Genomic DNA, 7,002 nt, shown 5'->3' with positions numbered 1-7,002 from the left:
TGTTGCTGGTTTTTGTCCTCACAGTGGGTCCTTTTACCCTCTTGGAATTGTGGAACTATTAACAAGACCAAGCACTAATTAAACATGGAAAGAAACTTTTATCTTGATTTAAAAAAAAATAGGTGAAGAGGGAGATAAAGTGGAAAATCAACTGCTCAGCCCCTGGATGTAGGGAGATTATATATATGTATATAATATGTAATATATATATGCATATACATATATATATATATATATATGAAGAGAGAGAATAAAGGGAGGGAGATATTTTCTGGAAGTAGGTGGAGCTTTGAAGAATTCAGGCATACCAGTTATTTTCACTCCTTTTATGAGTCTTTCCAAAAGTCACCAAGGCATTGAAGGGTGCCATCATTTGGCACAAAGATAGGACTGTAATATAGTTAGAGGCTGTCTGAAGTCACTCTGGAAGCCACCTTACATCTAGCCAGTTTCATCTAGTCCACCTGAACTGGAACTTCTAGTCTTTAGGCTTCCATAAACTAGATGAGGGTAGATAGATATTTGGTTAGGTCACTCAACAGTACTCAGGGTAACAAAGCAAGAGTGTAAAATGTTAGCAATCAGTGAACTGGAGTAGGGAGAATTCGATATTTCTTATTGTTTTTAGCCTTACAACTTTTTGTCTTAGTTTGAAATTATTTCCAAACAAAGTTTTAAAATATTGCTCCTCTCTCTCTCTCTCTCTCTCTCTCTCTCTCTTTCTCTTTCTCTCTCTCTTTCTTTCTGTATTGGGGGCTTGAACTCAGAGCCTGAGCACTGTCCCTTAGTTTCTTCTCTCAAGACTGGTGCTCTACCATGTGAGCCATACTTCCACTTCTGCCTTTTTGCTGCTTAATTGGAAATAAGAGTCTCATAAATTTTCCTGCCTAGACTGGCTTTGAACTGCCACCCTCAGATTTCAGCCTCCTGAATAGTTAGGATTACAGGTCTGAGCCATCAGCATCTGGCTAAAATTTGATTCTTCACAAAAAATTCATCAAAGGAAAATGGTTCACTTTCAGTTCTGAAAAAGAAAGAGCAACTATGTCATTTTGAGGAATTTGCTCTCATGCTAGTTTTTTTTTTCTTCCCAATCCTGGGGCTTGAATTCTGGGCCTGGGTGCTGTCTTTGGGCTTTTTTGAGCCACAGCACCACGTCTGGATTTTCCTTTGTAGTTTATTGGGAATAAGAGTCTTACACAGACTTTCCTGCCCTGGCTGGCTTCCAATCTCAATCCTCAGATTTCAGCCTCCTGAGTAGCTAGGATTACAGGTATGAGCCACTGGTGCCTGGCTAATTCAGTATTTAAAAAATCATTTCATTATTTCATTTTTTAATTTTATTTCATTTCATTTTATCACCTCATTTAATTATTTTATTTTGAGGTAGGGTATTAATTCTAGACTGCTTCAAACCTGTAATTCTTCTGATTTAAGTCTCCGAAGGAGTTGAGATTACAGGAATGAACCACTGTGCCCAGTTTTGTTACGCAGTTTAGAATCTTAGTGTCATCCTGTATGATATACACTTCCGGTGTCTCTGGGATGACAGATGCACAGATCACAGTGGCCAGCTTTTTATTGGTTAAAATTGGGTCTTGCATATTTTTTACCTGGGCTTGTTCCTAACCATGACCTTCCCAAGCCCAGTCCCCCTTATTAGGGGCTGGATTACAGGTGTGAGCTACTGGGACCTGCTGGGTAGAGTGACAAGAGTCTGTGTGTGTGTGTGTGTGTGTGTGTGTGTGTGTGTGTGTAAACCTTTTAGTATAGAAGTTACGTAGGGAGTTAGATGTTAATGGACTAACTTATGACATACCCAAATGCCCCCATAGGCCACTGAAATGACAGGTGTTATCTGACCATTCAAAGCCCAAAACTCACCCTTCCCTACCATTCAACATGTAAGTGGAGCTGATGGTATACAATGCAGCTCTGGAAGTTAATGATATACTTACCCAGTTTTCCAGGACTGGTCCCCCTGCCCCCCTTGCCCACAGTAAATGTTTAAGGTCTGGGGATTGCAGCCTGCCCTGCCACCTGAAGGCTGAGCTGCTCCTGTACTTCCACCTTCACTTTGCCTGGCATTAGTAAACCTGCTCTTGCGTGCCGCTCCTCTGTGTCCCTCCTTGCATTCTTTCTCTGATGAGACCAAGCATTTTCTGGCCTTTGGACCTGGTGACTTGAATCTAGTAACACTTTGAATCCATAGCTGATGGTTACCTATTTTTTTTTTTGGCCATGCAAAAAGCTTTGCTGTTTTCAAATTACTCCACAGAAGCAGGTGGTCCACACCTGTACTCCTAACAACTGAAGAGGCTGAGATCGGGAAGGTCATGGTTCAAGGGTAGTCCCAGCAATATGTGTGTGAGACCCTCATCTCAACTACGAAAAGTCTGCTTGTGGTGGGAATGTGACTCTCACCCTAGCTACATGGGAAGCATAAGTTGGAGAATCAAGGGTCAGGCTGAATAATACAAGACCCTATCTTAAAAATAACAAAAGCAAGCCAGGTGCTGCTGGGGGCTCATGCTTGTAATCCTAGCTATTCAGGGCGCTGAAATCTGAGGATTGTGGTTCAAAGCCAGCCTGGGCAGGGAAATCTATTGAGACTCTTACCTGTAATTAACCACCAAAAAAGGACAGAAGTGGAGCTGTGGCACAAATGGTGGCTTTGAGCACAAAAACTCAGGAATAGCACCCAAGCCCTGCACTGGAAACAAACAAAAAAAGCAAATTGGACTAGGTGGAGGCATGGCTCAAGTGGTAGACCACCTGCCTAAGTACACACAAAGCCCTGAAAGGATCCCCATTTCAGTTTAGGATGGCGATATGTTCTGACTTTCCTCCTAAATAATACCAGGACTGTGTTGTAATTATACAACTGGATAAAAATGGGTTTTAAAGGTAAGAATTTTTGGCCAGGCGCTGATGGCTCATGCCTGTAATCCTAGCTACTCTTACTCAGGAGACTGAGATCTGCGCATTGCAGTTCAAAGCCAGCCTGAGCAGCAGTCAGTGAGACTCTTACTTCCAGCTAACTACCAGAAAACCAGAAGTAGAATTGGGGCTCAAAGTGGTAGAGTGTGCAAGCAAAAGAGCTTAGGGACAACACCACCCAGGCCCTGACACGACTGACAACAACAACATCAACAAGTAAGATTATTATTATTATTTTTTTACTCCCGGGGCTTGAACTCAGGGCCTGAGCACTACCCCTGAGCTTCTTTTGCTCGAGGTTATTGATCTACCACTTGAGCCAAAGTGCCACTTCCAGCTTTTGTTGTTGTTGTTGTTGTTATGTGGTACTGAGGAATCAAACTCAGGGCTTCGTGCATGCTAGGCAAGCACTCTGCCACTCAGCCACATTCCCAGGCCAATAAGATTCTTCCTAAAGTATCTGATTTAGTTGCTCCTGCTGTGCCTCCCACTGAGCCCCCTTTGGGGTGAGAATTCTGCAGTGATCTTTCTTGCCAGCCATATCCTACCTTTCTTCCTGCCTAGTGGCTCTCTGGATGCAGCAGCTTGGGAAGTGCTCTCCTCACATCCACGTAGATGACAAGCTGTAGTTACTGGAGAGTTCATCCCCATGGGACCATCTGTGGCTCATGGAACGGGTGTGTGTGTGTGTGTGTGTGTGTGTGTGTGTGTGTGTGTGTGTGTGTATGTATGTGTGTCCCACCAGGAGAGGCTGTAGGCACATGCGTGTTGCTGAGCTCCCTGGAAGGCCTTTGCCTTTCTCAGGCTACCGTGGTAACCTTGGTAACACATCCTGCCTTTTGCTTCCCATCCCTCCTTGGTTCATTCCTCTGGATCCTTGGGATTGCTTCTGAAAAGCCTGGACACTGGCATTGGCTGCAGAGTCGGCTTCAAGGGCAATTCAGGCTAAGACAGGATCGCTAGAAAAATATCTAAAACTCAAATGGGTGGGATGGTGCCTGCTAATTTATCCCAATCCTGCAGGCCAGTTGAACAGCAGGGTTAAGCAAGATTAGTCTATTTTAAATATCAGTTTGGAACTCACGGACATATCTGTTCTTGCACGATATCTCCCTCCTCTCATTTCTTCAGTCCCACAAGGAGAATGACTATTGGCTCCCCTCTTTGCTTTGTCTATTCAGTGGTCCTCATTTTTCCTTTCCATTTCTGTTTTCTTCACACCTTTGCTCTGTTTTTCTGTGATTCTTCCTATCTCCTCCCTTTCCTACCACTACTCAACAAAAGCTGGGAGTCAGTTTAGCTTGCTGGGTTTTTGAGTCTCTCCTCCTGATTTCTCACAGAGGGTGGTAGGGGGAGGCAGTATTTGATCTGGTGCTCCTCCAACTCAGGACTCTGTAGGCTTTGCTGAGTACTGATGGTAATGACCTATAACAAACATTGTGTGAATGAGGAAGAATTGATGGAAGCTGGAAGGTCTGCAGAGGAAATGATGGAGCAGAGTACTAGTGGCGTATGCCTATAATCCTAGCTACTCAGGGGACTGAAATCTAAAGATCAAGGTTCAAAGCCAGCCTGGGTGAAAAAGTCTGTGAGATGCTTCTCTTCAGTTAACCATGAAAAAGCTGAAAGTAGAGGTGTGGTTTAAGTGATAGAGCTCCAGAATTGAGTGAAAAACAAGCATGAATATAAGGCTCTGAGTTCAAGACCTAGTACCAACCAGCACACACACACACACACACACACACACACACACACACACACACACACACAGAAATGATGGAACTTTGACTTCCTAGATAGTCACTGAAACACAGAACTGGCTCTCAAAACCAGTCCTGAGTATATAGACTCCTCAGCCCAGATTTCTTTCCTTGATTGCTGCTCTCTCTGTAGCTGGGTCATGAAAACATTCATTCCTAGGAGTAGAAGACTAGGAGCTGGTGTTCCAGGTGTTCAGAGACCCAAGTGCTAGTCAGCTTGGGTCCATATTTTGTCTTCTCAGGATAGGAAAAAGCCAAGCCATTTGTCCCTGGAGGTAACTTGTTGGTTGCTCTGTAAAACCACCCAACTACGTACATTTATCCACACTTCAAAACCACTTTATTACCAAAATGCACAAAAAGGAGAATGACATTTAAATTAAATAAATTACACAAGCATCTGGAGAGGTTCTCAGCCCTCTTTGGGAATCCTATCATTATAGGTCATTATCAGGAAGAACATTCAAAAGTATTGAAATTCTGGATTATTTTGTCCCCTTGTCCCCTCCCGTCCTGCCTCCATCATGTTCAGAACTGAGAAGACTGGGTGACATTTATGAACTTTCCAAAATATCCCAGGCATAGAGTTTTCTTCAGCGTCTTCCCTTGGCTCATATGCTCCCAATTGTACCTCCACCATGAGTTCTGACTACAGCCATGGACACGTATCGGAATCCTTCTGGAGCCCCAATTCCAGGTCATGGTGAATTAGCAATCCCTTCCAGGCTTGGGGCTGGCTTGAGGATTAATGATCATTTCAATGAGTCCCCAGGGGATCTAGACACTTGGTTCAAAGGGTGTCACTGACTTGGTTTGTCCCAAGTCTCTGTGACCTTTCTCCACCTCTGAGGCCTGAGCTCGACTTTGAAGGAGGTGGAGTAGGGGAGGTGAGTTGTCATTGGCTAAGATTTCTTGTCCTCATGGAATTTGGCACTTCGGAGTGCTGGGCACGGTGAATCCCAGATAACATTATTGTCTTCTGCCTTCCAAGTTTTGAGTTCCCTTGGCAGCCAAGATGGCATAATGAATTCACAGAGAAGCAATGCTCATGGGCCAAAAATGTGCTGGCTCTTGGCCAGCACCAGCTCCTTTAACTCTAAGAAGACTTGCTAGCTAACAGACACCAGCTAGCTAATACGAGGTCTGGCTGAAGTTAGGAATTGGAATATTTTCCAAGGTTGGGCCCAGCCCAACCTGCTGGGGCAGAGGTCATAAAACTGAGGCACAGGTGACAGAAGCCAAACGATTTTTTGTGCACTTCCAGGAATATTGTTACTTTTTAAACAAAACACTTAGAATGGGAATCTCTTTCCTTTCAAGTCAAGGGGGCGGTGGGGGGGAGGCTCTTCTCGTCATCTCCCTACACACATGGAGAACATAACCCCTCTTTCCCTCTTTCCTAGAGGAAGATGGTCTCTGGTCCAGAGATGGTTCGGAGCCTGCAGAGGAAGACTCCATCTGGGCCATCCCCTCCTCTCCTCACGCGCAGCTGCTCCCTAGGGGTGCACTTGCCTGTTCTTGTCTGGTAGAAGGACCCTATCATAGCTTTGTGCTACAAGCTGATAACAGCAAGTTAAAAGCGATGGGTTCTTTGCCAAGCAAAGAAGAATTAGGCCAATTTTCCTAGGGGAAGCATTTCCCTGCTGGACCCGGAGGCTGAAAGTGGGGGGGGGGGTGGTGGTAGAGGTGCTATCAGAGAGCCCAGGTCCCCCTTAGTTTGCCTGGGCTGATGCTGGCACCCCTCTCTCCTCCGTGTTTCCAGTACAAAGAGAGGCTCGCAAAAGCTTTCGCACAGAATAAGTGCTAACTGTTGCTAGGTGGTCAGAAGGGTCTGCCGGTCTCTCGTCTCCCTTCGGGCTTCCTGTGCAGCCTTCGGTAGAAGGGAGAGGCGTGTGGGTGATGGTGGTGATGTTTCGGGAGGTGGTCCTTGGTTGGCTGTCCTGGGGAGGTGTCTACTTCCCAGGCTGAGATGGGAAGGGCTCCATGTCAGTGGAGGCCTCCGCTGTCTTGTGGGGAGGAGGGAGGGATGTGGAGGGAGGGACAGGGTTGTGGGGAGCACTGGATCTCAGAGGGACAGATCTGCCCAGGCACAGAGGAGGGGCAGCTGGAGGGGACAAGCCTCGGCATCCTAGCAAGTGCATTCCTGTGTCCTTTCATGTCACAGACGGCAGGCCATTAGGACCCTTTTGGAACCCTGCACCCCAAGTCACTGTGTGTTCCCTTCTGTTCTCGGCTCACTCAGAACATCTGGAAGTCCAAGGGGTCCATCAGCTCCCCCCCAACCCCAACCAGGGCAGGACAT

Source organism: Perognathus longimembris, chromosome 11 (genome assembly GCF_023159225.1).
Source record: "Perognathus longimembris pacificus isolate PPM17 chromosome 11, ASM2315922v1, whole genome shotgun sequence".
Taxonomy (NCBI): domain Eukaryota; kingdom Metazoa; phylum Chordata; class Mammalia; order Rodentia; family Heteromyidae; genus Perognathus; species Perognathus longimembris.
The sequence above is the reverse complement of the archived record's forward strand: the minus strand, read 5'-3'. Positions refer to the sequence as shown.